Genomic DNA, 16553 nt, shown 5'->3' on the forward strand with positions numbered 1-16553 from the left:
TTAGACTATTCATAAGAAAATGTTTTGATCTCAATATTCTCCATGTAATCTCGATTTGTGGAATACATAACAAGAACATAAAAGATCTACAATAAAAATTACCATAGATAAAAACCCACTCAACTCTATAATAGCGTAAAGATAACAAGAATACAAGCAAAGAAGATTGATATTTTGCCTTATTTGCAGTGCAATTATAAATTGTAAATTTATATAGACTAGACATCCAAATTTAAAGCTATTCTGCATGGGCACGAAAGCACAAACATATCTCAGTTTCCCCGAAGCGATAACTAATATATTGATAAACTTACGTAAAATGTTAATCATTCATATTTTGAAGATTTATTAAAACATAAATACTTCCTGGCATCACAGCGTCCTAAAAGATACAGAAAGATATATGATCGTTTGCAATGCCAAGAGAAAATCTGTACACATATTTCATTATACAAAAATACAAAATTGATAGAACATATAAGAATACGAATGTTTGACCAGTAATTTTTTTTTAATGAATTTCTATGAACTCTTCGTTTTGCAAACATTGGAGAAATGTTGCCATGCAGGACATGTTTAATGCTTTAGAAATAAGAATGCCAAGATGATTATATTGTGATTGCAAACTTCGATTTTTAAATTTTGTTGTTGAAATTTTTAAGTACTGTCTTCAAATTTGACAGGGCGAGTGTCACGTTCTTGGTTGGATTAAAACCCTTGCGACATCTCATTGAGTGGTCTTTATATGACGTACAAGAAGGCCAAGTTTCTTCCCCATTTACTCTTTTCCAAAGGCAGTTAATTTTTCCTTATTTGTTTCTCGTCCTAATAATACATGAAATATTCGCCGCTGAAACAATCAATTCATCATCACGTTGGTCTGTTTATTTCTTTAAACTGGAATTATGGTCATAATATAATCGTCGTTTTAAGCGATCTGCGATCGAAAATCGACGAAAGGAAAGCATAAATATCTCACCCGACTGACAGGGTATGGCACAGATTGGGAAATTGTTTTCGATGGACAGGATAGTTAGCCAATCCAAACCAAGCTTTTTATTTCAATCAAAAAGACAAAAATAATAGTCCATCTTTTATCACCTTTTATAACTTGCTGTCGTACTTTTCAGGAGTCGATATTTCGATATTGATTTATGAATTTATAACACATATTGTAAAGCTACCAATCGAAAAATATACTAATTTGGATGAAATAAAAGACATCTGTAATTGCTGTACAAGTTATTTATAAATGTGTCTTGAAATATTGATAAAGGAAAAAGACACTTGTTTGACCATTTGAATTTGCAATTTAAGTACTTTATTTTCAAAACTTTTTTAGGTATTTGCTTTTCGTCTTCAAATTTCTTGCAGTTCATACAAACTGATAGTAGCCTAATTTTGATACCTTTGTCATTTATATATAAATTTAGCCACGGTTTTATAAAAAAATTATCTGCAAAAATATTTAAGTTCATTGTACTTTTAACGTAACTTCAAGGAATCATATAACACCTGTGTATAGTTAGAGTCTGTCTTTGTATTTAAGGGTTGGTTTTTCATTGTCAAGGTTACCGATGTACGCTTATACGATCGTGACAATGAAGAAATCAAGATTTCAAATGTTTGGCTTTGAGCGTTCCTGATGAAGGTTAATCCAGAAAAGCGCTTCGGACGCAATAAATTACTAAACGTGTTGTTTTCCATTTTTTAAGACATAATGTTGTCCCGAATACTCTAGTCGTTATATTACAATCACTACGATCCCTTCATCATCGAGAAAGGTAATGGACAGAGGGCACTGAATTATTCGAGTTAACAGACACCTGCTAATTGTTTGAGACTTTTAATCATGAGTTGTATCGTTCGGTTGCTGTTTCCTTCTTGTTTACCGTTAAAAATGCTATACATAATTTTTCATAATATGCACATCAGAAAACGATCAAATGTATTTTGCTTTCATTAAGGTATGATAAGAGAAGTTTTAATTTCAAGGTAAATGTAAATTATAATTAATACAAGCTTCACAGTTTCAATAAAGCTAAATGCTTTTATAATGGGAAATTATGTTTTAAATGTTATCTTTATTATTGTTAGATCTAGGAATAAAAAAAGTTAAGTACCATCCTAGGTTTATAATTGACGTATGAAATAATAAATTTGTATAGCATGCTCCGTAACAACCTTCTTTAGATGTTAAATGCCTTGATGCATACATTAGAAGTGGAAATGATAGAAGTACTTCTACAAGTTGGCCATACGTTACAACGCACAATTGGATTTCAATAAGCGCTGTATCTAACATCGCAACAATACTTGTATAAATCTCAGACAAAATCTTCATTGATGAAGTTTTATATGAATCAACTGATTTCAGAACCTATATTTCATTAAACGTCAATAAATCATATTTGATATTTAGTCATAAACATAGAAAAACATATTCGAATTTCCAGTGGAATTAATTCTTTATCGCTGATATGAAAATTTAGTTGTTTTTAAGTCGTGTATAAATCAAGTTTACGCAAGAAGGCTTGCTGGTAATATAGTGATGTTTATCAGGCGATCTATTGGTGGTAAAGAAGAAATTGAAGTTTTTGACGTCAAAGTTAACTAGCATGTCAATCTTGATTCACTGTACCAGTTATCTGTGATTATAACGGAGAAAATCTCATAATTTCTCAGGTGTGCAAAAATTGGCGTTTATTCATTTTCAGGTAAGAGTTTATAAATTATAATACAATTTATTCAAATATTAAGGAAACTGTTTCTTCCGTATTCTCTTTTCACGTTTTTGTATATCATTCAAAATATCTAAAACATAACCAAATATTAGGGAAATTATTTCATCCGTTTTCCCTTTTCAAAATTTTTAATATATGAATCAAAATATCTAAAACAATTGCTTTAGAAAAATCTTTTCAGGAAGTAAGCATTACAAGAATTACTTTACAAAAAGAATAAAAAATAATGGAATTGATTATTTTCACATTTACAGGAATCAGATCTAATAACGTTAAAATATAAGTTTTACTGTACCGGATGCGTATTTCGACAACTAATGCATATCTCCATTGATGACAGAGACCAATATATTCTAAATACTTCACTAACAAAAAAGTTGAAGACTTAATATAACGAAAAAAGGACCAAAGTAAAGTAAATACCGAGCAATGAATCGGAGCTATGTACAAGGGAGATAATTCTTTAATTTTTAATTATTTTCTTAGTTTTAGAACAGAAAATTTAAATAAGAAATGTCCGAATTCTCATCCCTGTACGGAAGAACTCATGTTCAGCGCTAGTAATACCATCGGGGACCAATTTCACAATTAAAGGTAGAAATTCAGTGGTATAGTAATAACGATAAACAGCACCAATTTTACTGCACCAGATGCGCAATTATAAATTACTGTTTACACTGCACACAGAAAAACTAAATGAGTCGGAAAGACACGAATATCTCCCGTCTGCTGCCAATCTCCAGGCCCGTAAAGTTGTGGGTTATCAGGGGACTATTGGCATGGTACCACATTGGTAATACAACTATATCGGTCACCGAGTGGTGCAGGCATAATAACTTAATAAGACAAAAATCAATAATGGGTATACACTTGTCCTTTGTTGAAAACAATAGTTTAATTCTGTAATGCGTAACTCTTATCTAATGTTTGCAATTCCGTGAACAACGAAAGCATAAGAAAGTAGTTCTTAAATTTTAACATCGCCTTTGCTGTCATATGAAAATTATGAACGGGTGGAGTGTCCTGTGACAGTGTTCCGCATATCAAATCTCATGAATATAACAGATCAGAGTGCCGTCGGTGGGAATTCAAAAGTAACAATCCTAGTCAATTAAGATTGGAGTCGAACGCACCTGCCAATTCGACGTAGTGTTGACATTAGTTTGACTACTATCACTATGTATACGAACTGATCAAATGTTCTCTAAAAACATACATACTTTATCAAACAGAATGCACTTTTAAATTTATATCAAGTCAAAGGATAATTCAGAGAACAATTAGTTATTGTCATGTTTTAATCGGTTAGATTGTTAAAGTCTTTTGAATAAGGTATTGTTCTATGTGGCTTCTATGGAACTACAACAAATGATAACAATGTACTCTCTGCAAGGGAAGAATTAATCACAGTCAGAAAGTCTAATCAATCAAATTTAATAACAAAATTAGTCTTACACCACTACCAAAAGACCTTATAAATCATATTATATCAATTGAATACCTATTATTTAAAATCAAATACACAGAAACTTATTCAGTTTAGTTCTTGGCAACTTAAGGATTAAGATAAAACTTTATTAATTCTGTTGCTTTGATGGATTTACCATCATCCGGAAATGCCAGAACTTAGAATTTAAAAAAAAATCAAAGAGAATATGGCGAATCCCGTCTTATTTAAAACTTGCACGACGGAGTAGGGATTTAAAATTTCTAAGCAATTTCGTATTTCATCAATTTAATTTAATCTCATCCTTTCAGACTAATTGCGAGCTGATTCAATAGGGTATTTTATGTTGATTAACGGTATGTTTTTTTGCTCCTTGTTGACGGCCTTTTCTTATTTATTTATTTCTATACAATTTGACCTTTTGGATTACTTCAATGAAAACTTGAACAAGAGACCACTTGTGTCAGAAAACATTGTATGTATGTACCTGTCCTAAGTCAGGAGCCTGTAATTCAGTGGTTGTCGTTAGTTAATGTCTTACATATTTATTTTTCGTTTATTTTTTTGTTCATTAATTAGGCCGTTAGTTTTCTCGTTAGAATCGCTGACTATGCGGTTTGGGCGTTGCTCATTGTCGATGGCCGTACGGTGACCTATAGTTGTTAATTTCTGTCTCCTTTTGGTCTCTTGTGGGGAGTTCTATATTTGGTAATCTTACCACATCTCTTTTTTTATATTGGGATAATTCAAAATACTACCAAACACCTGTTATTAACACAAAGTTCCATAAAGGAAAACAAAAATAAACAACATACTAGTAAATTACTTGAGGCAGCAATGGTCCACGAATGTTTTGTTTTACGAAAGACAGAAGATTTGTTTTATATTTTCAAAATATATTGGTTTGATACATTAATGATTAAAAAAAAAATCTTCTTGTTTTGCCAACATCTGTTAGGCACGAGCTTTTAAAAAACAGGTTTCGCCAAAACATACATTCACACACAGGTTGAAACTGAATATAAGATAATGATGCAAAATTAATTAGCATGCAATTTTATGGTAAATTTTGAACGCATGTTTTAAATTACATTTTCTTTTGTGGGATTCTCTAATGAGTTTGCTGATTATTTCGGTTAGAAGTCAAGCATGTTAGCCTTTTCCGTTAATTTCCTCTACAAATGTTATATAATAACGTTATAAATAATATGTTTCAAATGCATATCAATGTCATTAATTGTGTTTCATTAATTGTTATTACTTTGAAAACCTTTTATCTGTTTTACAGATACCTCGAAACTCATTTATATTATCAAACATGAGTGTAGTAAATCTATTTGATTTCAAAAGTCTAAAGAAAATAATATGATCAACTATCAGTCTCGATCATATATAATGCTTAGCTTGACTTGCAAAGTTTGATCTCACAATAGTACAAATATTTGAAATATGAAGACTTTTATACTTTTAAGTCTTAATATGTTTACATAACTAAGATCATGCAAGAAATGATACATCCCTCCGCCTCGTACTTTTGAGTCTCTTGCTGCACCACCTAACAGTGGTGATGTGCTCTTTGGTCATTTGGATATGTTTGTATTATTTCACTTCTATCCTTGTCAGTTTTAAACCAAGATTAGTAGAACCATCGACATTGATATTCATAAACTTCATATTTCCAAAGCCTTTTAGGAATTCCGTGATGTATTGTCCAAGCTAGATAGTTTTTAGTTTTGTCTGTTATTTTTATGATCACGTTTTTTACTTATTTTAATAGTTTCCATTTGAGTCAGTCGCTCTTGAATTCTTCTAGTATCTTTAAAGACAAATCCTTCTATAATATTCTAGTTTAAAAAAGACACATTTTATCTATACCTAATTCTCAATTTGAAGAAAAAAACCCAGGGAAAGATGTCAAACAGGAAACACTTGTTTACATGACAATGAACAGGACTGTGCTCCCAGTGTACGATACAAAACACTTAAGCACCTTTAAATAAAACAGGAAAACACATCTCTCGTCATCTGCATATGAACAGATGTTTTTAGTTTCTATTGCATATGACAATAGAAACGCTCTGCATTCCGAAGATGACAGAAAAAAGCACATTCGTATTGATGAGGATCTGTACATAAAGAAATAAAACTAACTTCTGAACAAAAAAAGTCTTGCAAAATTTTTATTATCAAAAATAGAACAAACAGCACTTCTCATCTTCTGTGTGTAAATTGTTTTAAACCGTTTTCATCTTCCTCTTACAAAAAATAAATAATTCTATGTCACAAAGCAGCAACTCGTGTATTGAGATCGATTGAGCATGTTATTTGACGTTATATGCAAACAACAATCAATCAATGGTATGGCATGACATGGTACGCACTCCCTCTCTGTAAATACTACTGGAAGTAAGTCTTCTTTCTTTTAATTAACCTCTTATCTTTTCTTTGTATAATAAACAACCTCTTAAATCTTATATAATTTCATCTTTTTATATATATATATGTTTTACCACGCGATCAACTTCCTCTTATATTTACAACGAAAACACTTCCTCTTTACGTTATGGCAAAATAATCACTTCCTTCCATTCTGTGCCTTGCATAGTATGGAGCATATCCTCTGTTCTATACATGTTCTTTTTTTAAATTTATTCATGGGATGTAATTTTCAATCAATCCTCAGTTTGTGAATAGAAAAAGTACATTTAAATAGTTTTCAGTAAATGCGAGTACCGATACTCCTTTGTCGGTGAGATTATCTGTTGTTTTATGTTGGTTCGAATTGCTTCACATTTTTCATGTCAGGACCTTTTATAGCTGACTATACGGTATAGGTGTTTTTCATTGTTAAAGACTGAACGATGACCTATATATGAAATTTATCTTCGATATTTGAACTCTGTTGGATAGTTTCCGTCTTTCCAATCTTAATTATATATATATATATATATATGTCGTGTACAAGTTGCGATTTTGTACAGGTTATAACATGTACAAAAATATTGTACATGTTATAACTTGTATAATGCAAAAATACAAGTTATAACATGTACAAAAGTACCTCATACATGTTATAACCTGTACAAAATATTGCTTAAAAATGGTTTTAACTTGTACAAAATCGAACAATAAGGATATTTTTCTATTATCGCAACAGATAACATTTTCATAACTTTTTTATTATTCCTTCATGTAAGTGTGTTTTGTCCTTGTTTGATACAGTTAATGTACAGGGTCGGTATTACGAAGCATTCCTAAGACCTGTCATAAGATATATATCTTAGGACATGTCTTATGATCGTCATATGACTATCTATGGACATATCTTTATTTGATGAATTATAATTGTGAGTGTCCACTTTGAAGGCAATAGTAAAATACTTTCATTCTAGTTGACACTAAAAGACATAAGAGGATATCCAGGAAAGATATGTCTACAAATAAAATTGGGAATTGAAATCGGGTATGTGTCTTACGACAACAACCCACCAATGGAGCAGACAACATCCAAAGGCTACAAATAAATGCTTTCAAAGTAGAGGATATATATTTAAAACATCACAATGACATTCGCCTCATGCAATGATCTTATAGTTTATAAACAAAACGTGAGTTATAAATTTACATAAGTCAGGCTGAAGGCCAAAAATGTTGAAGAGTAGATCCAAAGATATTGATAATGAAGCGTGGTCCAATGAAAACTATTTCAGCTCTCTCTTGCTTTAACAGAGTAAGCATATAAGACATTGTTTTAGTCTGTGCATGCTATAAAAACGAGAGGGAGGAGTATTTCCCAAAATTATTAAGAATCGGTCTTAAATTTTTTGGAAGAATTTAGGAACTAGTATCTAATGTAATTGTCATTGAGGAATGCAAGCTTTTAGTAAATAGTTTCACACGAATTTTAAACCATGATGGACTGCATGAGACATACATATATATGTTATTTTCCGTTGACATGATATAGAAGTCAAACTACACACGACACTGGAAACATAAGTAGTGGGTCCCCTCTTAAACATGATATTATATCACTTCGTATAGTTTGTTCATATAGTTGATGGAAACTACCAACCTTCCTACATTGCTATACAAAAAGGCACAATCCCTCGATTCAATGAATCAATAGGGAATAACTAAGATATAGTTGTTACATGCACTGCAAATTTCACAACAATTTGGAAGTTTTTGTAGCGACTGAGGAATGACTATCGTTATGACGAGGAGGTTGTATTTAAACCTGCTTGTTTGACAGTTATTCACAGTTCATTACAGACCTAATCAGTTATTGATACAGATATTCATAAAACGCAATTTACTTCCCTTATTACAAAATATTTGGAGGAACAAATTCTACTCTAAGCTTAGATTAGTGAATTTATCATTAAATTTTGTTTATTTGATACTCTGAAAGGTTTGTCCGTTAAACTGTGTGCGATGTATGATTTCACATCTAATGTATGTTCGAATTGGAATGTGTAAAATAGAAGTCTCTATAAAAGTAGTCTTCGGGATATTTGTGGTAGTTTTGTTTTCTGTGTTAAAATAAAACACACTAGCTATCGGAACTATAAATGCAACAGATAACACATAATAAATATGCTGTACGCAATTGCAACACCAATTGAGTTGTAATGGTAATCGTAGCGACGGACAAAAATCTGTTGTATACGACAGCAAAAACAACTGTAGACAATTGAGGATCCAGAAATGCTCACCAACTTCGTTCTCATTTAACCTTTTCAACTTTTGTGATTCGAGTATCACTTATGAATCATTTAAAGACGAAGAGCACGTCTGGCGTACATAGTTATAATCCTAGTATCTTTAATAAGTTTATTGTTTACAGCTTGTCATTTGGTCTCTGGTGGATAGTTGTTTCATTGGAAATCATAACACATCTTATTTGATGAGTTTTTTTAATGGTAATTGCGCGGGAACATAGATCTTATTGTATAGCCGCAATGAAAGATGGTAATAGGATGATTATAACAAAGGAACTCTCTATCTGTCTTTAAAATGCCTGACGTGATACACTCTGCTATAAGAAACAATTAAGAGGCTTTGTATCAGTGTCTCTTAACACCTTCTTTTCTTTCTGAAATATTTAAATAAATTTAGGATTGACACGTTTACATTATGTTTTGCATATCAGTAATGTGGCTATGATATCTTCAAGTTTTCATCAGCCATCTCTTAGATCCTCTTGTTTTGTATGTACAATCAAGTCCGCACGTACTGCACAGTTTTTCTCCCACTGTTATCTAACAATGTAAATTCTAACAATGTTGAACGGTTGAGAGAGACTTCTTATATAAACAGTTTAGTGCACTGGTGTTTGATTAACTTAGTTAAGAAATTGTAAAAATAATCGACTAACAAAGTGTTTAAGTTAAACCTCTTTTTATTATTATGTTCCCTAAATAATTGTACATGGTAAAATCTTCAAAGGTAATTAAAACCTAAAATAACATTCAGAAATTGAAACTATAGTCGTAGGGTGACGTCTAGAAATCTATTTCTGGTTAACCTGTGTTTTTTTAAGTTTCTCTTTCTTCAGAATTTACCCCATATTTCATTTTGTTTATATCATTATGTATACATGTGTGATGCCCTTGAACGCAGCTGATCCTTTTAACGTATTTCAGAGCATTTATTTGCTTGAAATATTGGAGCTATTAGCAAGAGCTTTATAGCATAACACCCGGATGTTATATCAGATGCTGCGGAAGGTTAATAGTCATTATGGAGCCATAAAAAAAAATCCTCAATGGCCGCCAATTTCAAAATGGCCGCCAACAGTCATTAAGCAGAGTCCAAAACTATAGTATAATTTACCATTTGAAAATTAAAGCATAAAACTTTGCATATTACTAGTTATGATGATTATTAATCTTTTCTGAATGTGGAACAATAAAAAAAAAAATCCATAATGGCCGCCAATTTCAAAATGGCCGCCAACAGTCATGAGGCAGAGTCCAAAAATATGGTATAATTTATCATTTGAAAATAAAGCACAACACTTTGCATATTGTTAGTAATAGTGCTTATTAATCTTTCATGTATATGGAACAATTAAAAATAATTCCATAATGGCCGACAAATTCAAAATGGCTGCCAACAGTCATGAGGCAGAGTTACCAAAAAAATGGAATAATTGATCATTTAAAAATAAAAGCACAAAACTTTGCATATTGCTAGTTATGATGCTAATTAATCTTTTCTGAATATTGAACAATCAAAAATAATTCCTTAATGGCCGACAAATTCAAAATGGCCGCCAAAAGTATTTTTATCATAAACTATATCGTGTATTTCTAGAAAGCTATTAACAATCAACAAATATTTGTGCTTTGCAAAACTTTCAGGATTTCAGGTCATCAAATCTTGAATTATTGTCATAGTTCTTACAACATGGCTACTGAAAAGATATACAGGGTATCAAGTGTAGAATATGACAAACCGACTAAATCAAATAATATTGATTGGGCAAATTGCATCCTATGTCAAGAAATTATAGATGAAAAACTTATAAAACTATTGTTTTTCTGTTGGTCTTTTTCATTTTTAGCCTTGGCGTTGTCAGTTTGTTTTAGATTTATGAGTTTGACTGTCCCTTTGGTATCTTTCGTCCCTCTTTTATATGCCTATTTGATTCTAAATAAAATTAACGGTACTAATTTTCTTGCACCAGATGCGCATTTCGACAATACATGTCTCTTCAGTGATGCTCTAAACGTCTCAATGTTGGTGCTGGTTATCAATCTTTAGCTGACAATATTAAGAAGTTTCATGAATTACGATTGATGCCTGAAGGCATTATTGTGTGCATTGAAAACTTAGATGAGGGATCTGGAATAGCACAGTCTTTCATTGACCAAAAGACATGTTGGCACAAATCTTGCAACTTAAAACTGTACATGACAAAGTTGAATAGAGCAGAAAAACGAACCTCACATGGGAGAATAGATAATAAAGCAACCACATCTAAAAGAAAACTAGACAAAGCCTTTCAGTTTAGTCCATCAGTAACCCGTTTGCGTGCTTTTTCTGTAATGAAAATGGTCAAGAAGCCCTTCGTGAGTCCTCAACGTTTGAATAAGATACACCTGTGAGATAATGTGCAGTAAAATTAAATGACACATTGTTACTTGCAAAGTTCAGTGGTGCTGATCTAATTGCACAGGAAGCAAAGTACCACTTTAAATGATTAGTTTCCTTATATAATCGTGCATCTCGAATTGAAATGAAAAATGATAATGTCGAATCTAAGAAGGAAAGTCAAATCCATGGTATTGCATTTTTAGAACTAGTCTCTTATATAAATGAAATAAGGTCATGCAATGAGACCATAAGTGTTTACAAGTGGTCAGATCTATGTAAACTTTATACGGAAAGAATAAGATGTCTAGGTGCAGATGTTTCATCTCGATTTAATAGTACACGACTGAACACAGAATTGTATCTAATTTCCCTTACTTAGATGCTTACAAACAAGGCCTTGAAAACAATCTTGCTTTCAAAGATGACATTGGTCCTGCATTGAAGAGAGTCTGCTTAGAAGACTTAGAATGAGTTTGTAAACATATCAAAAGCAGCTAGGTTTGTTCGTAAAGATATTTTTGCATCAAATTCAGAATTTAAAGGAACCTTCCCAAAGGGTTTTCAGGAAGCTTCTGTACCCCAGTCATTGCTTTCTTTGGTCAGTATGATTCAGTTTGGACCCAACATTCAGGATCGTTCATATTCTCAGTCGACATTAACAATAGTACAACTTCTGATTTATAGTTGTACAGAGAAACTATCCAACCGTCACATGAAAGATCATGAACCTCCAGTTTGTGCATATTTGGAAATCATGATCCACTGTAAGACAAGAAAACATGATCTAGTAGATACTTTCTTTAAACTTGGACTGTCTGTCTACTACGACCGAGTGTTAGAAATTTTCACTTTCATGGCCAATGATGCTTGTCGTCGTTGTGTCCAAGAAGGTTTTGTTTGCCCTACCAATCTATTACAAAATGTATTTACTTCATATGCTGTAGACAACATTTATCACAATCCAAGCAGTATCTTGTTAAAAGATTCATACCATGGTACAGGTATATCTTTATTCCAACATATTTCAGAGGGTGTTCAAGGCGTTGTTCAAACATTTGACCAATCTGAACCTATGTTGAAATTCCAGTCAAAGAGAGTGTCTCTTTTACCAGAGAGTTATTCAAATCTTCCACCAGCGCTAGCTGTACTAAGATTAGTGAACCAGATATCCCATTAATTGAAGGAGAACTTTCAATTGATATGTCCTTATTCCCAGCTGAATTAAAAGGGGAATTCAAATGGCTGAACAGCTGTAAATAGGATTTGGCACTGGAAAGAACCTTCGATATATTTCAATTCATGGATTGTGCCTTGCTCTAGGACCATTGAAATTGAGATTCTTTCCACTGTTCCATTCATTTACCAGTTGTGACATAGTCTCAGCTTTTTCTGGGAAAGGTTAGAAATCAGCTTGGGATACATGGTTCGTATATGAGGACTTACAAGGCAGAAGCATTTCTGCAGGTTATTGAGAATTCAAATGAAGTGGAAATTTTGAAAGTGTTTAAAAGTAATAGAACGATATGTTGTGGTTTTGTATGATCGGTCTAGTACAGCTAATATGGTGAATGAGTAGCGTACAAAATTATAATCCTGGTACCTTTGAAAACTATTATTCACGCAGAAGACAAGAACAATTGACAATATTCCTCCAACACGAGATGCACTTCTTCATTGAACATACGAATGTGCAGCTTACCAAGGTAGTGTTATTTGGGGCAATTGTTTAGTTGCAAATCCAAGTATGCCATCACCAGATTTATTTGGTTGGCAAAAACTTGATGGTACCATTCTGGTCTGTGCTTGCTGAAGTTTCAATGTCATGCATGTAAACTCTTGAAAGCAGCATTTAAATGCACAGCATTATGCAACTGCTTACCGGACTGTGAAAGGATATTGATTGAGACTATGCTTTCTTTTGATTTTCCTGCATTTGTATCATATTTGAATTATAATTATAATCTGTTGTTATGTTAAATATTAACTTGTGAGTTTTTCTTTATTTCTTATCTCATTTCTAAAAAAGAAATACTCTTTGCACAGATTCAATACTGCATATGTTGGATTTTGCTTTCATTCCAGGAAAATTGTAAAATTTCTTAAGGTCATTCATTACCTGTAACTGTGAAAAAAAAGAACTCGCCAAAGACGCCATTTTGAGTTGTATCGGCTATTATAACCATATCCTGCTTTGCAGTAATTCCTGTCGTTTATCTTAAGTATAGTCGAGACTGGTTACTATTATTTTTCTGAAATTGATAAAATCGTTCAACAAACATGAACTGCATAAACCATTTAATGATTCATATCTGCGATCAAAAAATGGTATATTCCTCTGATGAAGATAAGCCATTTTGTAGTGATGACCTTGCACTTTTTTTCTAATGGTTTTACTTACCGCTGAACATAGTCATAACTGGCCGATATACTTTCGAGTATATAGTGCAAACCCAAAATATAAGGACGGTGTTCAAAGTTTATTTGCAGTCCTTCAGATAGTTTGCTGTAGTTGTAAGACTTAAACGAATGTATTGAGGAGCATTCAGTGCGCCTTTTCAGTGGATTTATTTTCAACATACATACTCCGAGAAAAATGGTTTGGTTGTGAAAGATGTTCAAGAATAAACTCGGGAAGCTATATAATCAAACTGGACTTATACTTAAGCTTATAGACAATATAATAATTCGTTAATCCGTTGAGCCTACTATAAGACAGCTTAACCTTAACTATATGCAGAAATAATTCAGTGACAAAAAAACTACAGTCGGTGACATTTTTCTCTCTGCATATATAAAATAAGAAGATAAAGAGACAACCCTTCACCAGAGACCAACTAGAATACATGTTTTAACAACTATAGGTCACTGTACGGCTTCAACAATGAGTAAAACAATAATACATAGTCCCCGAAATGAATCATTATTAAAGGCGTACGGTTACCCCTAGCTGTAAATTCCTGTGTCACTTGGTCTCTTGTGGATAGATGTTTCATTGACAATCATATCACTACTTCTTTTTTATATAATTATGTAATCGTCTCCGAATTTCAATATATAGCAGGACAATATTAATATGAGCTTGTCTTTATTGTAAATTTTCAATATTGTAAGAATCTATTTTGAGTCAAGAGAAAATAGAACTATTAAAGTATCATGCTTAAACAATTTTTCAACTTTTGTCCTCTATGGCCTTCCTTTACATGACAAAAACATAATATAGTTCTCACATCAGCAATATGGAGTTCATTCCTCCGACGCTATTTAGACAAGCGTTCTGTCGAAATTACCATTCAATATAAAACCTGGGAGAAACTTCTCACTCATAAATATCTCTTAGTTTTGTATAAACAGCAAGTAGACTGATTGTTTAATACGATCGGGTTAGAAAAAGGAAACATAGAAAACTCTTAAGACATTTGACGTTAAAATGTAATCAAATTAATGGGTACGAGCCTTTTCGTAAGCAAAAAAGATAATACATCAATATAATAAGACTGTATAAGACCTTTGATTGGTATTTTTATGAGCTGTAGAACTGTGCAAATGGATTATCAATGTACATTTATATTAATGAAAAAATAAACTGAAAAGTTTAACATGACGGAATAGCAATCCCCGAGAAATAATAAAGTCCTTAACAGTTCTAATAAAAACTTAATGAGAAAAGTCATCCATAAATATGGCTTTAGTAGGCAAATTACACGAAGTTAAAGGACCGGTGTCCTAACCCAAATTAATAGTTCTGATAAATTTAGTGGCTACTATAGTTTTGTGTTTACCATCTATGAAGTTCCATCTTTAAACAATTTTCAAAAGTTAAATCAAAACAAATGTCTTACATGAATTACTTTTTTTTATAGGTATAAAAATAGTATAAGAAAGAAGGTACGATACTGCATAGTTGTTTTCTCCCCCCCCCCCCCCCCCCCCCCCCGAGTGTCGGGCATAAATATTTATGTTTTTTAATTTTATCTTGCATATTCATTTATATAAGGGCTCCAAACTTTTTACACTGAGTGCAAAACAGCAAAAATGCCTCATTTTAAGATTTTGTCATTAAAATTAAGATAAATACAACAACAAAGATGGCAATATTTACATTTTTGGGTAAGCTGTTGCTTATATTGGTTTTTTTTTCTCGAAAGAAATACGTAGCATGGCTATTTCTTGCATTTGTGTGTATTGTATTTCTGTCGTGTATTGTCCTCAGTCGCAAAAAATTGCACAACGATGTGTGAACAAAACAGTTTAGTGTTTCTGTTGTTAAACTGAGGAAAACCCATCAGCTCTAAAGGAGAAAACAGTGGACAGCAGAAGACTAAACTGTTTTGTTCACTATAGAGCTGATGTGTTTTCCTCAGTTTTGGTTTGTGACCTGGATTTGTTTCAGTCAAATCGATGTATGACTATTAAACAACGGTATACCACTATAACCCTTTTTTTAAGGTAAAATACGACACCACAAGTGACCTCTATGAACTAAAGTGACTATATTATATTACCTGCTCATTTATCAGTAAAATTAACATACTTTTAATAGCTTTGATAAGCTAGTTTTTTTCAATTCAAAGGGCCAAATAATACCTCCTTTTTTTTAGCAATGGTTACTAAAACAGATTGCTAGAAAGAAAACAAATTCTTGTTGTTATATTATGTTAACAATCTATTTATTACTGTTTTGGAACTTTCCCACACACAGTGTTACCATTAAAGGAACCGTTTTAGATCTTCAAGATATTGGGTAATATTTTCAGAGACTGTTTTGTTCATAACACTGGAAATCCGACAAATGGCGTAATGTTTCCCGCTTTATGGTGCACGCAAATTCCAAAAATTATAAGACAACAAAAAATGATATGTTCAAGCGTATATCAAAGTTATATGTTATCTTGTATTAATGTGACTTACAGCACCAGTTTAAGTATTAAAACACAAAAAATAAACAGGGATGCATGCTTTTATCATTTAAATATTTCCTCTTTGTAATATGATACACTATAAAATACATCTCTTTGATGCAAATTATAGTCATCATTTGATCCTAAGATATTCTGGTATCCAACGAACGTTTGCCTTGAATGTTTTAATTGTCTGTAATAACATTATAAATATTAAGAATACAGTACAATACGTAGATATAGATAAAAATCAAAGTATTTGCAGATCAGATGGTGTCGTATTTTGCAAGCTGAAACCATCGATAGGCCTTTGAGTACAACGTTCAAATGAGTCAGATCCTTGATTAAAAAGGAATCATT

At 32.1% G+C, this 16553-nt stretch overlaps 1 protein-coding gene across 1 annotated transcript in view; it reads left to right on the plus strand.

Annotated features, from left to right (window-relative positions):
- The first annotated feature begins 2251 nt into the window (after positions 1–2251).
- LOC134695170 (pyrokinin-1 receptor-like) overlaps positions 2252–16553 on the plus strand; it is a 32410-nt gene continuing 18108 nt past the window's right edge. The window contains exon 1 of the mRNA XM_063556376.1: positions 2252–2717. The gene's annotated coding sequence lies outside the window, so the exon portion shown is untranslated. The remainder of the gene's footprint in view (positions 2718–16553) is intronic.

Source organism: Mytilus trossulus, chromosome 1, assembly GCF_036588685.1.
Source record: "Mytilus trossulus isolate FHL-02 chromosome 1, PNRI_Mtr1.1.1.hap1, whole genome shotgun sequence".
Taxonomy (NCBI): Eukaryota; Metazoa; Mollusca; class Bivalvia; order Mytilida; family Mytilidae; genus Mytilus; species Mytilus trossulus.